The 26746-nt window shown below is 37.8% G+C and overlaps 1 protein-coding gene across 5 annotated transcripts in view; it reads left to right on the forward strand.

Moving 5' to 3' along the window:
- The first annotated feature begins 223 nt into the window (after nt 1–223).
- Nucleotides 224–26746, forward strand: part of LOC128650016 (phosphomevalonate kinase) — a 227400-nt gene continuing 200877 nt past the window's right edge. For 2 of the 5 annotated variants that reach the window (XM_053703658.1, XM_053703692.1), the window contains exon 1: nt 230–325. The gene's annotated coding sequence lies outside the window, so the exon portion shown is untranslated. Of the gene's footprint in view, nt 326–26746 lie in introns of all 5 variants that reach the window. The other 3 variants (XM_053703677.1, XM_053703685.1, XM_053703667.1) reach the window with 3 other exon arrangements.

Raw genomic sequence — 26746 nt, forward strand, 5'->3', positions numbered from 1 at the left:
GTCTCACTGACGTCTCTTCCCTTCCTGTGCTTTTCTCAGCTGTCTAGCACCTGTTGCTGTCACTACAGATCCAGAAGATCTGAGGTTAAAACAAACCTGTCAATCACCTGGCTAATAAATTCATGCCCACCCTAGACTTTAGGGGCGGGATAACGTGACGCTCGTAACCATTGCACGCTATCATTGGCTGAATAAGGAAGATGAATAAGCTGATTGGACAGGGCGGGCACTGTAGTCTCTGCATCTTTTTTGTGAGCTCAGAAGTTTACAGAAAGTGAGCTGGAAAAGAAGCTGGAACTGGTCGGGCACGGTAAAGCTGGTACAGGTGAGGATATTCTGACTACTGGCATTCGCACACAGTACCTTAGTGCATATATTCATTAAAACTTTTGGATTTGAAAAAATATCTCCTGGCCACCCCTAACATTTCTTACTAAGAGTTACCGCTACTTGAAGACCGAATGGCCGCAGAGCGACAGCCACTTTTGACAGAGAATAAGCACTGAGCACTGACTGGTTACCAAATACCGGAATGAGCACTGACAGTGATATTGACGGGACTGGACAATGCGCAATATATTAACCGACCAGCACAGAGTGGTAATAGCTACTCACTGAAATGAGTATTATTCTCAGTCACTGTTGAGTAATATGATCACTGTGATGATTTACTTGTGCTGTGGGTCACCATATAATTGCTTTAGCATCTAAATTTTGTCTGCTGGTATTGTTTGTTTTCTCTATTTTGACCATCTTGACATTCATAGTTGTCTTTCTCTTCTGTCACTCACATGAAACACAAAACATTTTCTTTCATGATACTGGCAGTATACAATTTTAAACAACTTATCAATTTACTTATATTATTTCATTTGCTTTGTTCTCTTGATATATTTTATTGATAAGCATACATAGGTATGATCAGGAGCTGTGAGCTAGCTGCTGATTGGTGACTGCACATCTATACATATAAATTATTGCAGCAGTTTGAGATGGACTGCAACTTTAAAAAGTTAAACTGCTGCTTTTGAATGCTAAGTACTGTGTGGGGTAAAAAAAAGTACTACACATTTTTAAAAATCCACATTATTCCATCACTCATTTAAAGTATCCCAGAGAGTGTCTATGGATGCCACAATGTGTTTTGTTATCTCCCTTTTAAAATGTTTCCAAATACAGTGGATATAAAAAGTCTACTGTTAAAATGGCAGGTTTCTGTGATGTAAAAAAAATGAGACAAAGATAAATCATTTCAGAACTTCTTCCACCTTTAATGGGACCTATAAACTATGCAACTCAATTGAAAAACAAACTGAAATCTTTTAGGTAAATGGAAGTAAAAATAAAAAAATAAAATAATATGGTTGCATAAGTGTGCACTGCACACCCTTAAACTAATACTTTTTTGAAGCAACTTTTGATTTTATTACAGCACTCAGTCTTTTTGGGTATGAGTCTATCAGCATGGCACATCTTGACTTGGCAAGATTTGCCCACTCTTCTTTGCAAAAACACTCCAAATCTGTCAGATTGCGAGGGCATCTCCTGTGCACAGCCAGTGGCGTCACTAGGGTTGGTGTCACCCGGTGCGGTACGTTGTGGTGTCACCCCCCCCTCCCCCCAGAAAGCAGGCACACACATATATAAACACTCAGACACACTTAAAAACACACTCAGATGCACACACAAACACTCGGAAACACACTCTGACACACGCACAAAAACACTCTGACACACGCACAAAAACACTCGGGCACACACCCACAAACACTCGGGCACACACCCACAAACACTCGGGCACACACCCACAAACACTCGGGCACATACCCACAAACACTCGGGCACACACACACAAACACTCGGGCACACACACTGAAACACTTAGACACACACACAAAAGCACTCACACACACACACACAAAAACACTCAGACACACACACAAAAACTCAGACACATACAAAATATGTAAACTGCACTGCATTAATTATAAAGCTCATGCCTAGAGATGCTCCCTGGCTCAGCAGAGCATCAAATGAAAGATAAACAGAGCACTCTAAAAATAAATCACTAAAGAAAAGGTTTAGGCGCGCAAACTAAGAAAATTCTGCTCTCAGACTCTGTTCCAAGTCTGTCAGTGCACAGCTCCGGGCCGCGTGTCTACCGCTTCTTATGGCCAAGCACCTCTGCTCTCTGCCCACCCCCAGACCCCCGCCTGCCCTCCCCTCCTACCTCTTCAGTGTGAACTTAGTGTACCGTAACTGTACCGGTCTGGTGGGCATCATACGTGGCTCCTTTTCTTTAGAGACAGTGTCAGACAGTCATGCGGTCAGGTGCCAGGCATCCCCCTCATGATTTCCCAGTTCCCGATTAGAGAGACAGCACAGCAGTGAGTGACTCCACTGCTCCGCCTCCACACGCCACTGATTAGTGAGCACAGATAGGCAGGCAGGTTTTGGCTAGCAGCGCAACTTCGCAAGCGCCACGGCACACCCACAACATTCATAGGGAAATTGGGCAGTGGAGGAGCAAAGTACAAACAAGCAAAAGCAGCCGGGAAAACTATTTGTGGAAATTGCAGTGACCCGCACCCCCCTAGTGACGCCACTGTGCACAGCGCTCTTCATATCACCCCACAGATTTTCGATTGGATTCAGGTCTGGGCTCTGGCTGGGCTATTCCAAAACTTTGATATTCTTCTGATGAAGCCATTTGGATGTATGCTTTGGGTCGTTGTCATGCTGAAAGATGAAGTTCCTCTTCATGTTCAGCTTTCTAGCAGAAGCCTGAAGGTTTTCTGCCAATATTGACTGGTATTTGGAACTGTTCATAATTCCCTCTACCTTGAATAAGGCCCCAGTTCCAGCTGAAGAAAAACAGCCCCAAAGCATGATGCTGCCATCACCATGTTTCACTTTGGGTATGGTGTTCTTTTGGTCATACGCAGTGTTGTTTTTGCGCCAAACATATTTTTGGAATTATTGCCAAAAAGTTCAACCTTGGTTTCACCAGACCATAACACCTTTTCTCACATGCTTTTGGGACACTTCAGATGTGTTTTTGCTAAATTTAGCTGGGCTTGGATGTTTTTGTTTGTAAGAAAAGGCTTCCGTCTTGCCTTCTACACTAAAGCCCAAACATATGAAGAATACAGGAGATTGTTGTCACATGTACCACACAGCCAGTACTTGCCAGATATTCCTGCAGTTTCTTTAATGTTGTTGTAGGCCTCTTGGTAGCCTCCCAGACCAGTTTTCTTCTCATCTTTTCATCAATTTTGGAGGGACATCCAGTTCTTGGTAATGTCATTGTTGTGCCATATGTTCTCCACTTGATGATGACTGTCTTCACTGTGTTCCATGGTATATCTAATGCCTTGGAAATTCTTTTGTACCCTTCTCCTGACTGATACCTTTTTAACAATGAGATCCCTCTGATGCTTTGGAAGCTCTCTGCGGACCATGGCTTTTGTGTAGGACGCGACTAAGAAAATGTCAGGAAAGACCAACTAGAGCAGCTGAACTTTATTTGGGGTTAATCAGAGGCACTTTAAATTATGGCAGGTGTGTGATGACTCTTATTTGACATGGTTTTTAATGTGATTGCTTAATTCTGAACACAACTACATCCCCAGTTATAAGAGGGTGTAAACCACATTATTTTAGTTTTTTTTTGTTTACTTCCCTCAACCTTAAAGATTTCAGTTTGTTTTTCAATTGAGTTGTACAGTTTATAGGTCACATTAAAGGTGGAGAAAGTTCTGAAATGATTTATCTTTGTCTAATTTTTTTTACATCACAGAAACCTGACATTTTAACAGGGGTGTGTAGCCTTTTTATATCCACTGTATGTTGGTATGGGTAGGGGTCCTGTTATTGTGGAGGAAAGTCATGCAAATTAGTGCTCGTTGCTCTTTTTTGTACTTCAGATGGTCCTGTCTCAGATTTGATGGATGTTTTAGCATCAGACATTGCCTACTTGAAAATGCATCTTCCACCACACAGCCTTATGCTTTGAAGGGATAACCTGCATCTGCAGAATATTGTAGTTTATAATGTGCAGGTCACAAACTCTTAAACAGACAAAACACCACCACACGTGATTTCCTGTACTATATTTAATTGAATGATTTACACACTGTGGCGTTAGCCTCTCATGTTGCTGTTCCTTAAATGAAGGATGTTTTTCCAGTCTTTAACTGTGAAATTTTTGTTTTGTTTGGCCCGTGATTGAAGTTTACTGTTTTTTTTTTGTTTTGTTTTTTTTTTAACATGAAAAGGGGTTAAGAAACTGTTTTCATAAAGACTGCTCTTTTTAAGTCATCTTTTGAATGTGTAAAATCTTGACAAAGGCTTTACGAAAGCCGAAACGCGTAGATTGTTACTTCCTACTGCTCTACAACCTAGACCAAGGATTCGAAAAATCTCCAAATCATGTCTACTCCCATAACCGCAACGTCAGTTGGAGAGAGAAAAAAACTTCTTGGAATTGGAGTAAGTCTACTGACGAAGCGGTAGGAGTTTGGACTATCTACTAAACAACAACTATCTTTGAATTAGTGCGCGCACTGCGCTCTCACAGATGATTGGGTAAAAGGAAAAACGTACCCCAACGTAACTTCCAGTATCTAAACACAACTTGGTAAGAACGGGAATGCAAGAAGCAGCAAGACCAACAAATAAGGTGAGCTGAGACCCGCACCAAGAGTAACAGGAATACTGAACCTTTTCCCAGATAACTTAGTTACAGCTGGCAAGGTAAGCTGTCCTAATACCGAACTAACGAGACGTCCTGAGCACTCTCCAAAGCTGAGCGGTAATCCTTCAAACAGTGTATTTAAATCACAGGGATAAAACATCTTCACATGCCTGCTATATTCAATAGAAATACGTATAACTGGTTAATATAAACTGTGCATTAACGGAATCCATTCGAAACAAGTATTGGTTTATTTGGTTTTCACGTTTCACAAAGTGACAATACAATTATAAATAGTTACATTGTGACTAACTTTAAAGATACCTGTTAGATTGTATGCCAAATTGCACAACTGAATATATTGTGAATGTTTTCTAAATATTGATTTTTAACTAATTGATTCAGAGACACCGGTGTCACTAGAATTTTATTTGTGATATTATTTTTTATTTATGACAATATCATATTCCATATGTCAATAATACATTTTATAAAACGTAGCTGAATTTGAAGTACTTTATAATAGTGTTAAGGCTGCCTTTGCTGGCGCCACCCACATCCTGTGTGTTTATTCATCTTTAGAATGTGCTTTCGTTACTTGAATCATTGTGGATGCAGATATTTTTCTATTTATTTAATTGTTAGCTTGATAACCTAAAGTTCTTGCTTAATGTTGTATGGGTGAGGATTAATTTCCCAGCAAGACTATAATCCTAAACACATATTGAAGATGTGCTGGCGTTATCTGCCCAAGGAAGAGTAACAAGTGTTATTTTGCATGGCTTGGCCTCTACAGTCACTTGATCTCGGCTAAAATCATTTTATTTCTTGGAAGATTTAAAAAGTAAAAGACAAAATGCAGCTGGTCTTTTTTACACACTCTGGAATACTCTAAATATGGATTGTAAAATTCTGCACAAACTTACTGTCTTGACATAGTACATTTGTCCAACACAGAGGCGCATGTTGCGGTACCTGCTGTCAGCTTAGACGTTAGGAGCTGCAACCAGGGGGCAGATGGCCTTGTACTCTCTTACCATATGAAGCCAGATCACTGATCGTTACAGAGAGTGACACTGACTGGTGCCGAGTAGGAGCGGTGAGAGGGAAGGAGGGAGGCAGATGGATGGCCCAGCAGAGAAGGAGAGGGAGGGAGAGGCGGGGTTCACTACACTATGGGAAAAATGTTATGCAAGGGACAGGGAGAGTTGGGACCCTACACTACAGAAAATTATTTGGAGGGGGAGGTGGGAAGTGTTGTGTGCAGCTGCAATTAGCAGCCTTGCCCAAAAACAATTGCAAAGACATGCATGTCTGCTGTTTCTGAACAAAGGGGACCCCAGAGAAACGTTTTTTTATGTGATCATATTTAGCGGCCAAATAGTTGCATCAAATATAACAAAATGGGCCTAGATCAATACTTTGGGTTGTCTACTTTAAAAAAAAAAAAAATTATATATATATATATATATATATATATATATATATATATATATATATATATATATATATATATATATATATATATATATATATATATATATATATATATATATATATATATATAATGTGTGTGTGTGTTTTCATAGGTAAATCAAAAAACAAAGGCTCCATTTCTGTTTAAACGGAGTGATAGAAAAAAAAAATGCTTAAACATTTCTAGTACTTTGGGCAAGTTTTTCTATGAAATTCCTGGTAGTGAAGGGGTTAAAGGGTCATGAAACTCAATTTTTTTATTTTATGATTCAGATAGAGCATAGAGTGTTAAACAACTTTCCAATTTACTTTGTATTATCAAATTTGCTACTTTGTTGTGGTATTATTTGTTGAAGGAACAGAATTGCACTGCTGGGAGCTAGCTAAAGACAGGTAAGTCAATAACAAAAAGCAAATATGTGCATTTGCCAACCAATCAGCAGCTAGCTTTTCAAAAAAGGAGAAACCAAGAGAACAAAGCAAAATAGATAATATAAGAAAATTGGAAATATGTTTAAAATTAGATGTTCTATCTGAATCATGAAAGGAAAAAAATGTGTTTTCATGTCAGCAAAACTTTAAATGCAAAGAAAGTGTTTACTGTTCATTTATAAGAGATATAGTACATCAAAACTGGTTGGAATCAGTGTAAGATGCTCCCATAAATCAGTGAATACGATCAAGGTTAAAATGCAATGAAAACCAGGGTCAATACATGTTAGGTTTTATTATACAGCAGCATTAAAGAATAAATGAAAGAAAGGAAGGCTGTTTGTTCATAGGTTAATATGGCAGATTTTCTGAATCGTGACATAGTCATTAACGCTTGTGAAGATTCAAGGGGAAGCTAACCACCCCAAGGCTACATTAGAATAAATAAATCAGAAATAATGTTAGGTAAACAGCCTATGTGGTAGATATTTACCTATCGGTACAGAAGGACATACAGGTATACCCCGCTTATACAGCGGGTTAGGGACCGAAGCCCCGCTGTAAAGTGAAAACCACCTTAAAGTGAAACAAGGTGTTTTAGCTTTCTTTTCACTTGCCAGTGTGTTTACAAACTTGAAAACATGTTTGAACTAACCTATATTAGGGGTGCAATAGTGCTACGTTTAGTTTAACACTAGCACAGTATTCAATTAGTATTCAATAAATACTGTACCTGTAAAATAGTGACAATTACTGTAGTCAAAACGAGAGAAATCTCAATGTATTTTTGCTGGTAAAACATTCTATAAATTAATAAATGAGAAGTCCAATATGCACCAAATTGCTGAGTATGTGAATATGTGTAACACTAAAAACAGAAAATAAGGCAACCGTAGCATAAGCTACAACAATAAGGGGAAACTTAAAACAACAATAAAAAGATCAGAAAACATCTGCAATGTTGACGTGGTAGGAGCAGAGTTAAAATGTATATTTATGGAGGTGTCTATTATGAGCTGTTGTCTTGTCTTATCAGGTGGTGATAATTGCATGTGTCGGCCATGTTTAGATCAATACTGTACTGGGGGAGTCCCCAAAAGTTCTGTATTGTCTGCATGGTTAACTATTCATTTGCTGGATTTTAGATCATTCAGGGCAGAGTCCAGTGTATTCTGTAATGTGTCAAAAGTTGCAGTTAGATCCATGACCAGCGTAATTTTTCAGAGAAAATGGCTTCAGAAAGATTATCTGACTTTTCATCAGCCAGGAAGATGAAATAACCTGATCCAGGAAGGCTACAAGACTCTATAGTTGCCAAGAAAAATGAGAATGGTGACAATTGTAGCCGCAAATAGACTCAAACATAAAGTATTAGCACAGAGCTGTATGTATGTATGTACATTGTATTGTCATTCAATCTTGCTAAAGAGATCACTTACAATTTTACATCATGGATGGCCAACTGCCGGCACGAGGGCTACAAGCAACCCTTGGCACTAGTTATTGCAGCCCTTTGGGAAAAGCAGAACTAAAAACTTTTTGCTGTTTTTGCTGTTGTTTTAGTGGACGTAGAAAAAAGAGTAACTAAAAATGTGTGCTTTGGGGCGATCACAACTCAGACGAGTCCTCTTGAGGGAAGACAATAAACAGACTAACCTGCAACCTTAACTAAATCTGACCCTGTCCCACTTAACATTTTTAGGAAATATATTAATTGTTTGTTAATAGTCATACATTTATTAGACATGGGCATTCGGCAGATTCTTTAGCTACCGAATTCGGAAGTAGGTGGCCCCTCGTTGAGTTTTGGCTCTTTTCAGAGCCAGATTTATGTCAATTAGGGGCCGCCTACTTACAAAACTGCCGAATGCACATGTCTAACATTTATATGCAGTGCCTTAAGTTTTGTAAAACATTCATCCGCGCCCCAATGTACTACATAGTTGGCTATCTCTGATTTACAATACACCCTTGCTGCACGTTGCAATACTGCTTTTAACATTCCACCAGTGGGCAAGAACCATCACATTCCACAGTGAAGTGTAGTAAAATGCCTCTTGGTGACACTGCCTTCTAACAGTGATATAGAACATTTCACCTGCAATCTCTATTACAATGCACATACATTTTATAACATAGCAATATGGTGACAATGCTTTGAATTATGTGAGAAAGAGGTTTAAAATCAAATTTTCATTTTCATGCCTCATAGTAAAAGGTCCTGAAATTTTGTGTGAGTTATGTGTAAGGAAGGTCGGTTGCAATTTTTATTTCAAAATCTATTTTTAATTTTTTTTTTTTAAATCTTTAAGAAATAAAAGCGTAATTAAATATTTGGCTGGTCAACATGACAAGCGTAAGAGTTATAAATGCTGCACTGACAGAACAAGCACACTTTGTTTTAGAAAATCTAGAGGTTGAAATAAAGTATTCAGGGATATAAAACACATGGTTGTTTTTTTTAAAATTTGGAGAGAGAGAAAAGAAGAAAACATAATCAATGTTGGATTGTAAAATTATACATTTTGAAAATTTGGTAGGATTAAAGAGTCCTAAAACCCAATTTTATTATTTTTTCATGATGCAGATAGAACAGACCATTTCAAAGAACTTTTCAATTTATTTCTATTATCAAATTTGCAGAATTTACGGTGCCTAGGGCAGTACAAAACCTAAATATACCACTGCTTCATTCTATTGGTATCCTTTGTTGAAGGAGCAGCAGTGCATTTGGAGCTATCTGAATACATCAGAGCCAATCACAAGAGGCAAATATGTGCAGACCAATCGGCAGCTAGCTTCCAGTAGTACATTGCTGTTATTGAGCCTACCTAGGTGTGCTTTTCAACAAATTATACAATTTGGAAAGTGGTTTACAGTTTCATGCTCTCTTAATCTTGAAAGAAATAGTTTGGGTTTCATGTTCCTTTTTAAAGTAGTTTCTAAACGTAGAAGATTCTCAACTCTGTTTTAAAGTATGTCCCTTAAATTATTTAATATTTTAGGAAGAGTTTATTATTTAATACTCCCATGTCTTGATACGTTTGCCCATATATTACAGTGCATATAAAAATGTGCTTTAATTTAATAAAGCATGTCATTTTTGTATACTTGCTGGCAGTAATTCCAACATTTAGGGTAATGATGGGGCCAGCCAAATGTCATGATATGGCCGCCCAAATCATCACAGATCCATCATGACAGTTGGAACTAGACAGTCCGAGTTGTACGCTTTCATGGGGTTCTCCACCCCTAAACTCAACCTGCTGTTGGGAACATTGTAAATAATCACTCATCAGACCATATCAATAATTTCCAGTTTTCAGCTGTCCAGGTTTTATGACCATGAAACCAACTTTTCTCTTATAAGATGTATCGAGTCCACGGATTCATCCTTACTTGTGGGATATTCTCCTTCCCTACAGGAAGTGGCAGAGAGAGCACCCACAGCAGAGCTGTCTATATAGCTCCCCCCTTAGCTCCACCCCCTAGTCATTCTCTCTGCCTGCTTAACTGCTAGGAAGGGCAAAGAGCTATGTGGTGACTATAATGTTAGTTTTTTATTTCTCAAGCAAAAGTTTGTTATTTTAAATGGTACTGGTGTGTACTATTTACTCTCTGGCAGAAAAGGGATGAAGATTTCTGCAAGGAGGATGATGATCTTAGCACTTTGTAACTAAGATCCACTGCTGTTCTCACAAGGCCTGAAGAGTACTGGAAAACTTCAGTTGGGAGAACAGTTTGCAGGCTGCATATGAGGTATGTTCAGTCTATATTTTTCTAGACAGACTGTGTTAATTCTAGAAAAGGCTGGCAATATCCCCATGAGGGAAGGGTAAGCTGTATTCAGACATTTTTAATAGGAATTTCAGCTTGCTTGAAGGGCTCATTAGTTACTGGTGACACTGTTAAGAAAAAACATTTTGTTTATTGATGCAATTATAACGTTTTCTGAAGGGACTAAAGGGCTGGTGACACTTAGGAAAAAACGTTTTGTTTATTGATGCATTTATAACGTTTTTTGAAGGGACTAAAGGGGTTATTGTGGCTTGGTTTTGAGTTTTGTAACTCACATGGTTAATTAAGAGACACTCTAGTGTTTCTCTGATAGGCCTCAAAACATCGAGTGAGGCGGTAGGGGACTATTTTCGCGCCTCAGTTGCGCATTTTCCTTTCCTCTGAGACATATCACTGCTTCTCCTGAGTTTCCTGCTGTGTTTGAGGACTGTTAAAGAAGTTTTTTTTTCCCCACAAATTGTTCTGAAGGGCAGGTAGGAGCCACAGCAGAGCTGTGGCAAGGTGCTGAAAGTCTTTTTTACTGGGTTTAACGTTTTTTCAATCCGTTTTTGCCATTAAGGGGTTAATTGTTTATTTGCATAGCTGTGCAAAGTACTAAGTCTTTATAATGCTACTGTAAAAATTTCGTTAAGTTTACTGCTTTTTTACACTGTTTTGCAGAACTGGTGCAGCTTTTTTTCTCTTAAAGGCACAGTACCGTTTTATTTCTAAGTGTTTTTTTTTACTTTGATTACAGTGTTTTCCAAGCTTGCTTGTTACATTACTAGCCTGTTTAACATGTCTGACACCAAGGAAAATCCTTGTTTAATATGTTTGGAAGCCATTGTGGAATCCCCTCTTAGAATGTGTCCCAATTGTACTGATATGTCTATAAACTATAAAGAACATATATTAGCACTTAAAAATATTGCAATAGATGATTCTCAGTCAGAAGTAAATGAGGGTTCGCCATCTAGCTCTCCCCAAGTGTCACAACCAGTAACGCCCTCACAAGTGACGCCAAGTACCTCCTAGTGCGTCAAATTCTTTTACTTTACAAGACATGGCCACAGTTATGAATACAACCATCACAGAGGTTTTATCTAAACTGCCTGGTTTACAAGGAAAGCGGGACAGCACTGGGTTTAGAAAAAATGCTGAGCCGTCTGACGCTTTAGTAGCCGTATCTGATATGCCCTCACAATGCTCTGAAGTAGGGGTGAGGGATTTGTTATCTGAGGGAGAAATTTCTGATTCAGGAAAGACGCTTCCTCAGACAGATTCTGATATGACTGCCTTTAAATTTAAGCTTGAACACCTCTGCTTATTGCTCAGGGAGGTATTAGCGACTCTAGATGATTGTGACCCTAGTGGTTCCAGAGAAATTGTGTAAAATGGATAAATACTTAGAGGTTCCTGTTTACACTGATGTTTTTCCAGTCCCTAAGAGGATTGTGAATATTATTACTAAGGAGTGGGATAGACCAGGTATTCCGTTCTCTCCCCCTCCTGTTTTTAAGAAAATGTTTCCCATATCTGACACCATGCGGGACTCGTGGCAGACAATTCCTAAGGTGGAGGGAGCTACTTCTACTCTGTCTAAGTGTACAACTATACCTATCAAAGACAGTTGTGCTTTCAAAGATACTATGGATAAAAAATTAGAGGGTCTCCTGAAGAAAATTTTTGTTCATCAGGGTTTTTCTCTCCAACCTATTGCGTGCATTGTTCCTGTAACTACTGCAGCTGCTTTCTGGTTTGAGGCTCTAGAAGAGGCTCTTCAGATGGAGACTCCATTAGAGGAGATTATGGACAGACTCAAGGCCCTTAAAGTGATGGTAAACCCTAGCGTTTGGGAAACGCTAGGATTTACAATCGTAACAAATAAAGGGGACTTTCATTCATGAAGTATAAAATACTTCATTCTGAAAGCCCCTTTATTTGTTAGCAGCGTTTTCTGCGCTGAGCTGCTAAAGGCAGCCCACGGCAGAACGCAATTTGGCTGAGAGGTGACGTTAAAGCTTTGGTATTGGTATCCCACAAGTAAGGATGAATCCGTGGACTTGATACATCTTACAAGAGAAAACCTAATTTATTCTTACCTGATAAATTTCTTTCTTTCATGTAATTAGCAAGAGTCCTTGAGCTAGTGACGTATGGGATATACATTCCTACCAGGAGGGGCAAAGTTTCCCAAACCTCAAAATGCCTATAAATACACCCCTCACCACACCCACAATTCAGTTTTACAAACTTTGCCTCCTATGGAGGTGGTGAAGTAAGTTTGTGCTAGATTCTACGTTGATATGCACTTCGCAGCAGGCTGGAGCCCGGTTTTCCTCTCAGTGTGCAGTGAATGTCAGAGGGATGTGAAGAGAGTATTGCCTATTTGAATTCAATGATCTCCTTCTACGGGGTCTATTTCATAGGTTCTCTGTTATCGGTCGTAGAGATTCATCTCTTACCTCCCTTTTCAGATCGACGATATACTCTTATATATACCATTACCTCTACTGATTCTCGTTTCAGTACTGGTTTGGCTTTCTACTACATGTAGATGAGTGTCCTGGGGTAAGTAAGTCTTATTTTCTGTGACACTCTAAGCTATGGTTGGGCACTTTTATATAAAGTTCTAAATATATGTGTTTAAACATTTATTTGCCTTGATTCAGGATGTTCAACGTTCCTTATTTCAGACAGTCAGTTTCATATTTGGGATAAATGCATATGAATAAACCAATTTTTCTTACCTTAAAATTTGACTTTTTTCCCTGTGGGCTGTTAGGCTCGCGGGGGCTGAAAATGCTTCATTTTATTGCGTCATTCTTGGCGCTGACTTTTTTGGCACAAAAATTTTCTGTGTCATTTCCGGCGTCGTACTTGTCGCCGGAAGTTGCGTCATTTTTTTGACATTTTTGCGCCAAAAGTGTCGGCGTTACCGGATGTGGCGTCATTTTTTGCGCCAAAAGCATTTAGGCACCAATTAATGTGGGCGTCTTTTTTGGCGCTAAAAAATATGGGCGTCATTATTGTCTCCACAATATTTAAGTCTCATTATTTATTTGCTTCTGGTTGCTAGAAGCTGGTTCATTGGCATTTTTTCCCATTCCTGAAAGGAATTTGAGAATACTTGTGATGTATCGAGTCCACGGCCCGCCCTGTTTATTTAAGATAGGCATATATATATTTTTATTTTTAAACTTTCAGTCACCACTGCACCTTATGGTTTCTCCTTTTTCTTCCTAGCCTTCGGTCGAATGACTGGGGGGTGGAGCTAAGGGGGGAGCTATATTGACAGCTCTGCTGTGGGTGCTCTCTTTGCCACTTCCTGTAGGGAAGGAGAATATCCCACAAGTAAGGATGAATCGGTGGACTCGATACATCACAAGAGAAATACATTTATCAGGTAAGCATAAATTATGTTTTTTAACATTGGTGTCTGTAATTAAAGGTTTTACAATTTACAGCACTTTCATGGATGTTTGCTTTGTGAAGTTCTCTGAAGACTTTTTTTTTTGTTGAAACAGGTTTTGTAGGTGAATATTTAGTTCTGCTGTCATTTTTGCTGCAGAAGTTCTGTGTTGTTTGGACTCATTCCTCGTTAGTGTTTGACTGTTCCTATCATTCTGTTTTGGTTCTCTCCACTATTCTTCTTTGCCAATGAAGTTTTGGCATGCTTTGTGTACATAGTCATAACCATGGAGACTGTTGCTTTTAAGACACCAAACAATTTGGCTATTATGGTTAAAGACACGCCTGCTAAATGGGCTTCCATGGTTTGTCCTCTTTAGAAGTCTGACAAGTCACCTGAACACAACTTGTATTATACTGGCATACAACCTGGAGAATGTTAGCAAAGAAAATAAAATAAGAGAATTGCTGCTTTTTTTCATCACTGTAGCCTATACAAATGATTTTGATCCCTATAATAATGGTGTTGACATTATGTTGCCAACCCCTGTTTATAAACATGGCAAGCTCCACTCCCAGTGGAAGGTAGGAGAAATAAGTAATAAAGTTGGTATACAGAGAGAGAGAGATGAAGCCTGTGTGTGTATAGAAAGTGATAAAATAGGGAGATCTGCTTTTCCTATAAACTCATCCCATTTTTATGGGTTGGGATGCCAAAGAACAGAATCAGTTATTTCATAAACAAAAATAAACCTAAAGGGTAAATTTCTCATATGTTTTATACACTACTGTTGGTATAACATGTAATTAGAAACATATTAAGGGGAAACCAATTTTACATTAAAATGTTGATTCCTTCAGACCCCTTTTGTTACATAGCCATTACTCAATTTTTTTGAAAATTTTAGTATAGGTAGAGGTTTCAACAGGAAAAACGGCTATTACCAAAGCTCCCTAGAGAGGCCAAAAAGCAAATTCTGTAACTTTTTTCATAATGTTGCCTATTGCCTAACAAGATATTTGATTGCAGCATTCTCAGGTTATGAAATTTGCTTTGTGGCCTCTAGGTAGGCTGGCCATATTGCCGCTTTATGGGGGGACACATATGAAAAATACATATATCAGGGTTTTTATAATGAAACTTTATTCAAACATTTCTTTAAACAGCCCCTAACATATGTATTTTTCCTAAGTGTCTGTCCTCCCTTAAAGCGGCAATATGGCAACTCAATCTCTAGGGAGCATGGAACAAACACAATTTCACACAAAAGCAAGAGGTGTTAATAGCCTTTTAATACTCTCCAGCTGGTAAAAGGGATCATGAAAGGGAAGAAAATGTTATAGTACACTGTCCCTTTAAGGGCTAGAGGAAGTAGTTGGAGGTAGACTGGATCAAGTGTAGTTTGCTAAAAGGGACATAAATCGCTAAATACATTTCATGCACCTCCTAATTATGGGTGCTGCCATTTTGGATCCCAGGTTTCACTGCCAGGAAATACATCAGCACTGAAATGTAGTGAATGCTATACACTAACTAATATGCTTCTAAATTGTATTTAGTGTTTAATGCCCCTTTAAGCATAGGTGTGACTGAATATATATGTGATGATGGAAATGTGCAAGTTTTAGGGGGGTTACATATATGTACTAGGATACTTGTAAATATAGATACAAGAAGAACAATTGTGAGGGAATGGGATAATGGGGACTGATAGATTGGTGGATAGTTCATCCTCTGTAACAGGTGCAAATGAGCCGGGTTACTTGTGAGGCGTGGGCATTGTTACTGTGCTGTACCTCATAGAATTGATTTAGTTTTTTATAATTGCAGGTGGGAGTGGGTAGAAGAGGGCATCATAAAAAGTGGGGGTTTAGGATGACTGATTTTATATGGGAGTTAAAGGAACATGAAACCCAAAGTTTTTCTGTCATGATTCTGATAGAGCATGCATACTTTTTATACTTTCTAATTTACTGGTACTATCATATCTTTTTTTATTCTCTTGGTATTTTTTGTTGGAAAGCAGGGAAGTAAACTCAGAGCGTGCACGCGTCTGTAGAACTATACGGGAGTGGTTTTGCAAGAATGTTATGCATTTGCAAGCGCACTAGATGGCAGCACTATTTCCTGCCATTTAATGCTCCAGACACCTACTAAGGTATCTTTTCAACAAACACAGAATTTTTGGGTTTAATTTCCCTTTAAACAACTTTCCAATTTTATTTATTTTATCATAGTATTTTCATTGTCTTGGTATCCTTTGTTGAAAGAGCAGCAATGCACTACTTGGAGTTAGCTGAACACATTGGTAAGCTAATGACGAGAGGGATTTTTGTGCAGCCACCGATTTGCAGTTAGCTCCCAGCTCCTGACCCTACCAAGGTATGGTTTTCGACAAAGGAAACCAAGAGAACTAAACAAATTATATAATAGATGTACATTGAAAAGATGTTTAAAATTGTAAGCTCTAGCTGAATCATGAAACAAAAATGTTGAGTTTCATGTCCCTTTAATAAGCATAGCATAATCCTGAAGTGCAAAGAAGTTTGTTGAGATGGTTGATGTTCACCTTTTACATGAAAGGGGTTAAACACATAGTTAAAGTCATCTCTTGCCTGGTAATGCAGGACAGGATGTGTGCATAGCTATCAATCACCATACATGCAGCTGGCTTTAACCTGTGTGTGTCTGTATATGTGTGTGTCATTGAGTGTGTGTGTTCCATTGCTCATTTTATGTCCATTTAGATTATTATATCCTTTCTATGTTGTGATAAAAATGCAGTTTAAAGTTGTATTGTTAAACCTTCCACTTTCCAGATTCTTGCTCCTTCTTATCCATTTTAAATTCCTCTGCCAGACTCCTGTACCTCACCCATTATTCCTTATCAGCTGTAGAGCTCTGCCAAATCCTTCCCTGTACAGTCATCTCATAACCTTCTCCATAGCACTTTAACATTTTAAATAACTATGGCTTGAGGAGGTGTTGAATTAAAAAATAATGCCTTCCAGCATAATAATAAATTCCAGTTTCTCTGGGAAACTCATCCTATTAGGATAATCTCTAAATCCTGGACAGCATAACACAAGTGTCACTCTCTTCTGTAAACTTTTTAGGTGGGAGATTTTAATTTACTTTTTTCTATTAAAGGGACGATCATGAAAGTCAAAATTTAAAGAAACATTAAACACTTTGAGAGGGTAATATAAAATGATAAATTGTGTGTGTATGTATGTATATGTGTGTGTATATATATATATATATATATATATATATATATATATATATATATATATATATATATATATATATATATATATATATATAATGTCTCCAATATACATTCATTATTTATTTTGTCCACTTTTCCTGTAATTCCATTCTGAAATTATGAGCTTTTCAGTTACTGTTAGGAATGGAAGTGCACAACACTGTTCTATTCCACACATCCATTGGCTGCACAATCTAGTGACTTATTTATAACTGTCCCTAATTGGCCAAAGCAGAGAAGGTAACCTAAGTTACAACATGGCAGCTCCCATTGTTTTATAATCACTAAAACTTTACACTTATTTTGTCAAGATTTAAACAGTTAATGAAACTTTATAAACTACATCTACATGTTCTCAGACCAATCTTTTCTTTGAATGCATCATTCTCTCTAGCATTTGTTTAGTGTTTAATGTCCCTTTAACCCCTTAATGACAGAGGACGTACCAGGTACGTCATGGAAAAACATTCCCTTAATGACAATTGACGTACCTGGCACGTCCTCTGTTGTTAGAAGCGCTGGAAGCGATCATGATCGCTTCCAGCTGCTTACAAGGGATTGTAGTGATGCCTCAATATTGAGGCATCACTGCAATCCCTTATTTTACCCACCGATGCAGAAAGGGCCACTCTGTGGCCCTCTCTGCATCGGACTATAGCCATCACACATTCGTTGGTGGGTGGGAGCAGCTTCTGGGAGGACCGTTAAGTATATGCTCCCGATCTGTATTACCCTCGAGCAGTTACTGCAATTTCTGCGGTTGCGCACGCATGCAAAATATGACCGGAAGAAACAGAAAAAAAAAAAATATAACTAATGCAGATGCCTGGGGTCCTGGGGATCTTCTTTGAGTAGTAAGGGATCTGGGAGGGGGAGGGATGTAGATTATTAAGGGGGGCCCAGCTACACTACAGAAAACATATTTTTCATCTAAAAAGTAAAAAAAAAACTATTTTTGGGGGCAAATTGGGTACTGGCAGACAGCTGCCAGTACCCAAGATGACGGCAAATAGGTAGAGGGGGAGGGTTAGAAAGATGTATGGGGGGATCAGGGAGGTTGTGGGGTAAGGGGGGATGCAGACTGCAGACAGTATGAAAAAATAAAATAAAAAAAAATAATAAATGATTTTTATTTCAGTACTGGCAGACTTTGTGAGGTGGGGGAGGGAAGAGAGCTGTTTGAGGGAGGTCAGGGGGGGATCAGGGGGTGGGATGTGTCCGGTGGGAGTCTGATCTCTACACTAAAGCTAAAAATTAACCCTACAAGCTACCTAATTAACCCCTTAACTGCTGGGCATATTACAAGTGTGGTGCGCAGCAGCATTTAACGGCCTTATTATTACCAAAAAGCAACGCCAAAGCCATATATGTCTGCTATTTCTGAACAAAGGGGATCCCAGAGAAGCATTTACAATCATTTGTGCCATAATTACACAAGCTGTTTGTAAATAATTTCAGTGAGAAACCTAAAATTGTGAAAAATGTAACAGTTTTTTTTTTTTATTTGATTGTATTTGGCGGTGAAATGGTGGCATGAAATATACCAAAATGGGCCTAGATCAATAATTTGAGTTGTCTATTAAACTACACTAAAGCTAAAATTAAACCTAAAAGCTCCCTAGTTAACCCCTTCACTGCTGGACATAATACACGTGTGGTGTGCAGCGGCATTTAGCGGCCTTCTAATTACCAAAAAGCAACACCAAAGCCATATATGTCTGCTATTTCTGAACAAAGGGGATCCCAGAGAAGCATTTACAACCATTTATGCCATAATTGCACAAGATGTTTGTAAATAAATTCAGCGAGAAACTTAAAGTTTGTGAAAAAATTTGTGAAAAAGTCAACAATTTTTTTTATTTGATCACATTTGGCGGTGAAATGGTGGCATGAAATATACCAAAATGGGCCTAGATCAATACTTTGGGATGTCTTCTAAATAAAAATATATACATATCAATGGATATTCAGAGATTCCTGAAAGATATCAGTGTCCCAATGTAACTAGCGCTAATTTAAAAAAAAGTGGTTTGGAAATAGCAAAGTGCTACTTGTATTTATGGCCCTATAACTTGCAAAAAAAAAAAAAGCACATGTAAACATTGGGTATTTCTAAACTCAGGACAAAATTTAGAAACTATTTAGCATGGGTGTTTTTTGGTGGTTGTAGATGTGTAACAGATTTTGGGGGTCAAAGTTAGAAAAAGTGTGTTTTTTTTCCATTTTTTCCTCATATTTTGTATTTTTTTTTTATAGTAAATTATAAGATATGATGGAAATAATGGTATATTTAGAAAGTCCATTTAATGGCGAGAAAAACGGTATATAATATGTGTGGGTACAGTAAATGAGTAAGAGGAAAATTACAGCTAAACACAAACACTGCAGAAATTTAAAAATAGCCATTGTCATTAAGGGTAAGAAAATTGAAAAATGGTCCGGTCATTAAGGGGTTAAACTTACACGATTCAAATTAAAAAAAAATTTTTTTTAAAAATCTGCTCGTCTGAAATTCAAATAAAGATTGTCTTTTTATGATAAATTTGTTGATTATGCACTTCTGTATGTAAGGTTCACGTAAAGAAGCATGGGTTAATAAACCCTTGAAAAAACTTTTATTATATACATATAATAATAATACTCTGACCTTGTAAATGCAAAAGATCACAGCTCAATTATCCATTGTCCCTTTTAGTTTTTTGCATTGACAGTTCGATTATAAAGTAGATTTTTTTTTTTTAATTTATGGGCCATCAAGGGACATGGTAATATTTCAGGTTTTTTTATTTATTGATTCAATTTTAAAGGGACATGAAACCCAATAGTTTTCTTTCATGGTTTAGAAAGAGCATGTCATTTTAAACAACTTTCTAATTTACTATTATTATCTATTTTGCTTCATTCTCTTGATATACTTTGCTGAAAAGCATATCTAGATAGGCTTAGTAGCTGCTGATTGGTAGCTGCACACAGATGCCTTGTGTGATTGGCTCACCCATGTGCATTGCTATTTCTTCAGCAAAGGATATCTAAAGAATGAAGCAAATTAGATAATAGAAGCAAATTGGAATGTTCTTTAAAATTGTATTCTCTACCTGAATAATGAAAGAAAAATTTTGGGTTTAGTGTCCCTTTAAGTCCAGTATATCTTTATTAATATACCATAGCTTTCTTGAGCTATTCAGCTAACTTTTTGCTAACAAATAAACAGTGGATTATGGTATGGTCACTGATAAGATGAATTATTTAGTGATTTTGTTTTTGTAAAATAACCACAACTAATAGAAAGAAATGGATCCACCGAGAGTTCTAATGGACCAGTAATACATTTTTTAGTTCTTTTATTTTACTTTCTTGTAGAAAACCTGGATTAATTACATAAAGGGATTTATATAGGATCCAAAAGGTTACAAGCCAGAACTATGTTTGCTCCCGTGCTTCAAGGACAAGTGAATCCCTGCCATAGCAAGAGTTTGTATACACTCAGTCAAAGTATAAACATGCAATGCAGCAGCATTGCATAAATGTTTACAGCTTTACGTTGCCTGTGTATGAGCTATATACAAGGTGCATGTTGTAATATCTAGTACAGTATAAAGAGCGCTTAAAACGTTCTACAAACCACTAAAAAACAAACGTCTCTTCAAAATATTGTAATTTGTGAGGCAGAATTGCTATTGTGGTTATAAACCTCATTCTTACCTCATTTGTCCATTCATTATTGTGTCTACATTTTGGTTGCTGTTAGTTCTGCACTGTCCCATTCACAGTGTTTAAAAATGCTAAAAAAAAAAAAGAGACTGCCTACTGCGGTTTCCACCACCCTCAGAAAGTTAGTTCCCATGAATACCATCGCTACAGACTGGCACGCTCCCAGCTAGTTTTCGAGCCAATGCTCTTATGTCCACTAGTATGGGCTTTCTACTGCTCACCAAACATACATGTCTTAAAATCTGACCAAATTGCCCCTGATGCTTTGGGAGCCTGCGGCCAATATAAAGGTGATGTGGTCATATTTATAAGAGAGTTACCAGTAAACTCTTTAGCAAGACCCTTTTATGTCTCTTTATCATGTGCCAGAAAAGTATTTCATTTTGACGTGGATGAAATATAGTTTATTTTATAGAACTATTCACTGGGAAATCCATTAACAAGGTTATGAATCTTTACTTTCAAAATGAGACATTTCATGCCTTTCTGCAGATGGTGTTCACATAAGAGATCGCCTGCAATACTAGATACTAGGAGGGTTTGTTTCACATCTTAAATCTCTCCAACACCCCATACGAAATATATGGGTATCAAACAACTTATTTAAAATAGTACAACTATGCAGCATGGAAATTAATTAAATAGAGCCCCCTATCCCAGAATAAAATCACCCAAAGCCAGTTTATTGAAGAGAGGGGTTTCCAGGCTGTCTGATAAGTATGAACAATTATGAAATTGTCATATTTCACTGAGACTGAATTGTTGTATTTATCATAAATGAATGTAGTGTTTTCCATAGCAGGGTGTCATTCTGAATTTGTAGAATTTAGTTACATTGTAAATATTAATTGTTTCTATATACATTTCACTTTTTTCCTCTCAATGCTGTTTAACGGTATAAAATGTATTTAATATTTGTTGTACACTTGGCTCTGGCATTAGTTGTATATTATCATTGTGCTGTGTTTTTATCTGCTGTAGGTGGGATTTGTTGCTATGAGATCTTGAATATATTCAGCTCTGGATACTAGTGGTCAAAGGTTGATTATAAAGCACTCAGTGTCAAAAAAGCAAAATGGTTGATGTGATTTAGTTATATTATAAATGATGTCTATATGCTTGTTGCTATTACACACTAGTGTATTTACATATATGAAAAAACAGTCCATAAAGCCTTAGATGGAAAATAAAGTAAAACATCAAACTTTATTTATGCATAAATATACAATATAATTATACCGTGACTGGCATTTACTGTCTACTTTGCCCTGTTTATCTTTTTCACTTGTATTTACATATATTGTTCATATTAAATCAAAGAGACCTAAAAGTGCAAAAAGAAAAAAATGTGTTAGAACATTTTATCAATATACTATTGCTAACTATCGGCTAGATTTAGAGTTTGGCGTTAGCCGTCAAAACCAGCGTTAGAAGCTCCTAACGCTGGTTTTGGGCTACCGCTGGTATTTAGAGTCTTGTAGGTAAGGGTCTAACGCTCACTTTGCAGCCGCGACTTTTCCATACCGCAGATCCCCCTACGCCATTTGCGTATCCTATCTTTTCAATGGGATCTTTCTAACGCCGGTATTTAGAGTCTTGGCTGAAGTGAGCGTTAGAAATCTAACGACAAAACTCCAGCCGCAGAAAAAAGTCAGGAGTTAAGAGCTTTATGGGCTAACGCCGGTTCATAAAGCTCTTAACTACTGTGCTTTAAAGTACACTAACACCCATAAACTACCTATGCACCCCTAAACAGAGGTCCCCCCACATCGCCGCCACTCTAATAATTTTTTTTAACCCTAATCTGCCGACCGCACACCGCCGCAACCTACGTTATCCCTATGTACCCCTAATCTGCTGCCCCTAACACCGCCGACCCCTATATTATATTTATTAACCCCTAATCTACCGCCACCAACGTCGCTGCTACCTTACCTACAATTATTAACCCCTAATCTGCCGACCGGACCTCACCGCTACTATAATAAAGTTTTTAACCCCTAATCCGCCTCACTCCCGCCTCAATAACCCTATAATAAATAGTATTAACCCCTAATCTGCCCTCCCTAACATCGCTGACACCTAAATTCAAGTATTAACCCCTAATCTGCCGACCGGACCTCACCGCTACTATAATAAATGTATTAACCCCTAAAGCTAAGTCTAACCCTAACACTAACACCCCCTAAGTTAAATATAATTTAAATCTAACGAAATAAATGAACTCTTATTAAATAAATTATTCCTATTTAAAGCTAAATACTTACCTGTAAAATAAACCCTAATATTGCTACAATATAAATTATAATTATATTGTAGCTATTTTAGGATTAATATTTATTTTACAGGCAACTTTGTATTTATTTTAACCAGGTACAATAGCTATTAAATAGTTAAGAACTATTTAATAGCTACCTAGTTAAAATAATTACAAAATTACCTGTAAAATAAATCCTAACAATTAAACCTAACACTACACTATCAATAAATTAATTAAATAAAATACCTACAATTAAATCTAACACTACACTATCAATAAATTAATTACATGAAATACCTACAAATAAATACAATTAACTAAACTAACTAAAGTACAAAAAATAAAAAAAGCTAAGTTACAAAAAATAAAAAAAATAATTACAAACATAATAAAAATATTACAACAATTTTAAGCTAATTACACCTACTCTAAGCCCCCTAATAAAATAACAAAGCCCCCCAAAATAAAAAAATGCCCTACCCTATTCTAAAATACAAATAGAAAAGCTCTTTTACCTTACCAGCCCTTAAAAGGGCCTTTTGCGGGGCATGCCCCAAAGAATTCAGCTCTTTTGCCTGTAAAAATAAACACAATAACCCCCCCAACATTACAACCCACCACCCACATACCCCTAATCTAACCCAAACCCCCCTTAAATAAACCTAACACTAAGCCCCTGAAGATCTTCCTACCTTATCTTCACCACACCGGGTATCACCGATCCGTCCAGTCTCCGAAATCTTCATCCAAGCCCAAGCGGGGGCTGGAGATCCATCATCCGGCTGAAGTCTTCTATCAAGCGGCAAGAAGAAGTCCAGAAGAGGCTCCAAAGTCTTCATCCTATCCGGGCAGAAGAGGAGATCTGGACCGGCAACCATCTTCATCCAAGCGGCATCTTCTATCTTCATCCGATGACGAGCGGCTCCATCTTGAAGACCTCCGGCTCGGATCCATCCTCTTCTTCCGACGTCCTAAGTCCGAATGAAGGTTCCTTTAAATGACGTCATCCAAGATGGCGTCCCTCGAATTCCGATTGGCTAATAGGATTCTATCAGCCAATCGGAATTAAGGTAGGGAAAATCTGAATGGCTGATTGAATCAGCCAATCAGATTGAGCTCGCATTCTATTTGCTGTTCCGATCAGCCAATAGAATGCAAGCTCAATCTGATTGGCTGATTGGATCAGCCAATCGGATTGAACTTGAATCTGATTGGCTGATTCCATCAGCCAATCAGATTTTTCCTACCTTAATTCCGATTGGCTGATAGAATCCTATCAGCCAATCGGAATTCGAGGGACGCCATCTTGGATGACGTCATTTAAAGGAACCTTCATTCGGACTTAGGACGTCGGAAGAAGAGGATGGATCCGCGCCGGAGGTCTTCAAGATGGAGCCGCTCGTCATCGGATGAAGATAGAAGATGCCGCTTGGATGAAGATGGTTGCCGGTCCAGATCTCCTCTTCTGCCCGGATAGGATGAAGACTTTGGAGCCTCTTCTGGACTTCTTCTTGCCGCTTGATAGAAGACTTCAGCCGGATGATGGATCTCCAGCCCCCGCTTGGGCTTGGATGAAGATTTCGGAGACTGGACGGATCGGTGATACCCGGTGTGGTGAAGATAAGGTAGGAAGATCTTCAGGGGCTTAGTGTTAGGTTTATTTAAGGGGGGTTTGGGTTAGATTAGGGGTATGTTGGTGGTGGGTTGTAATGTTGGGGGGGTTATTGTGTTTATTTTTACAGGCAAAAGAGCTGAATTCTTTGGGGCATGCCCCGCAAAAGGCCCTTTTAAGGGCTGGTAAGGTAAAAGAGCTTTTCTATTATAATTTTAGAATAGGGTAGGGCATTTTTTTATTTTGGGGGGCTTTGTTATTTTATTAGGGGGCTTAGAGTAGGTGTAATTAGCTTAAAATTGTTGTAATATTTTTATTATGTTTGTAATTAATTTTTTTATTTTTTGTAACTTAGCTTTTTTTATTTTTTGTACTTTAGTTAGTTTATTTATTTGTAGGTATTTTATTTAATTAATTTATTGATAGTGTAATGTTAGATTTAATTGTAGATAATTGTAGGTATTTTATTTAATGAATTTATTGATAGTGTAGTGTTAGATTTAATTGTAGGTATTTTATTTAATTAATTTATTGATAGTGTAGTGTTAGGTTTAATTGTAACTTAGGTTAGGATTTATTTTACAGGTAATTTTGTAATTATTTTAACTAGGTAGCTATTAAATAGTTATTAACTATTTAATAGCTATTGTACCTAGTTAAAATAAATACAAAGTTGCCTGTAAAATAAATATAAATGCTAAAATAGCTACAATATAATTATAATTTATATTGTAGCTATATTAGGGTTTATTTTACAGGTAAGTATTTAGCTTTAAATAGGAATAATTTATTTAATAAGAGTTCATTTATTTCGTTAGATTTAAATTATATTTAATTTAGGGGGGTGTTAGGGTTAGACTTAGCTTTAGGGGTTAATACATTTATTAGAGTAGCGGTGAGGTCCGGTCGGCAGATTAGGGGTTAATACTTGAAGTTAGGTGTCAGCGATGTTAGGGAGGGCAGATTAGGTGTTAATACTATTTATTATAGGGTTAGTGAGGCGGATTAGGGGTTAATACATTTATTATAGTAGCGGTGAGGTCCGGTCGGCAGATTAGGGGTTAATTATTGTAGGTAGCTGGCGGCGACGTTGTGGGGGCAGATTAGGGGTTAATAAATATAATATAGGGGTCGGCAGTGTTAGGGGCAGCAGATTAGGGGTACATAGGTATAATGTAGGTTGCGGCGGTGTACGGAGCGGCAGATTAGGGATTAAAAAAAATATGCAGGGGTCAGCGATAGCGGGGGCGGCAGATTAGGGGTTAAAAAAAATATGCAGGGGTCAGCGATAGCGGGGGCGGCAGATTAGGGGTTAATAAGTGTAAGGTTAGGGGTGTTTAGACTCGGGGTACATGTTCGATTGTTAGGTGCAGACTTAGAAACTGTTTCCCCATAGGAAACAATGGGGCTGCGTTAGGAGCTGAACGCTGCTTTTTTGCAGGTGTTAGGTTTTTTTTTTCAGCTCAAACTGCCCCATTGTTTTCTATGGGGGAATCGTGCACAAGCACGTTTTTGAAGCTGGCCGCATCCGTAAGCACCGCTGGTATTGAGAGTTGCAATGGCGGTAAATATGCTATACGCTCCCTTTTTGGAGCCTAACGCAGCCCTTCTGTGAACTCTAAATACCAGCGGTATTTAAAAGGTGCGGGGGGAAAAAAGCCAGCGTTAGCTACGCGGGTCGTTACCGACAAAACTCTAAATCTAGCCGTAAGTATTTAACTTCTGAAAAGGGCTGAACACATTGTAAATGTCAATTCCAGCACAACAGCGCACTAATGCGACCTAGCTGAGCACATTTGAGGAACCTTTGACAAGAGGCATATGTGCATAGCATTAGCAACCAATCACTAGCTAGCCCCAAATAGTGCTTTGCTTCTCCTGAGCCTACCTAGGTATGCTTTTCAACAATGGATACAAAAGAACAAAGTAAATTTGACAATAGAAGTAAACTGAGAAGATACTTAAAGTTGCACATTTCTATCTGAATCATGAAAATCTACATTTTGATTTTTCTTGCATGTGTTTAAACATTTGTACCAGTATTTAAAAAAATGAAAAATAAAATGTTTCTTTCATTTTTAAGCATAGCTGCACATTGT

Source organism: Bombina bombina, chromosome 1 (assembly GCF_027579735.1).
Source record: "Bombina bombina isolate aBomBom1 chromosome 1, aBomBom1.pri, whole genome shotgun sequence".
Classification (NCBI taxonomy): Eukaryota; Metazoa; Chordata; class Amphibia; order Anura; family Bombinatoridae; genus Bombina; species Bombina bombina.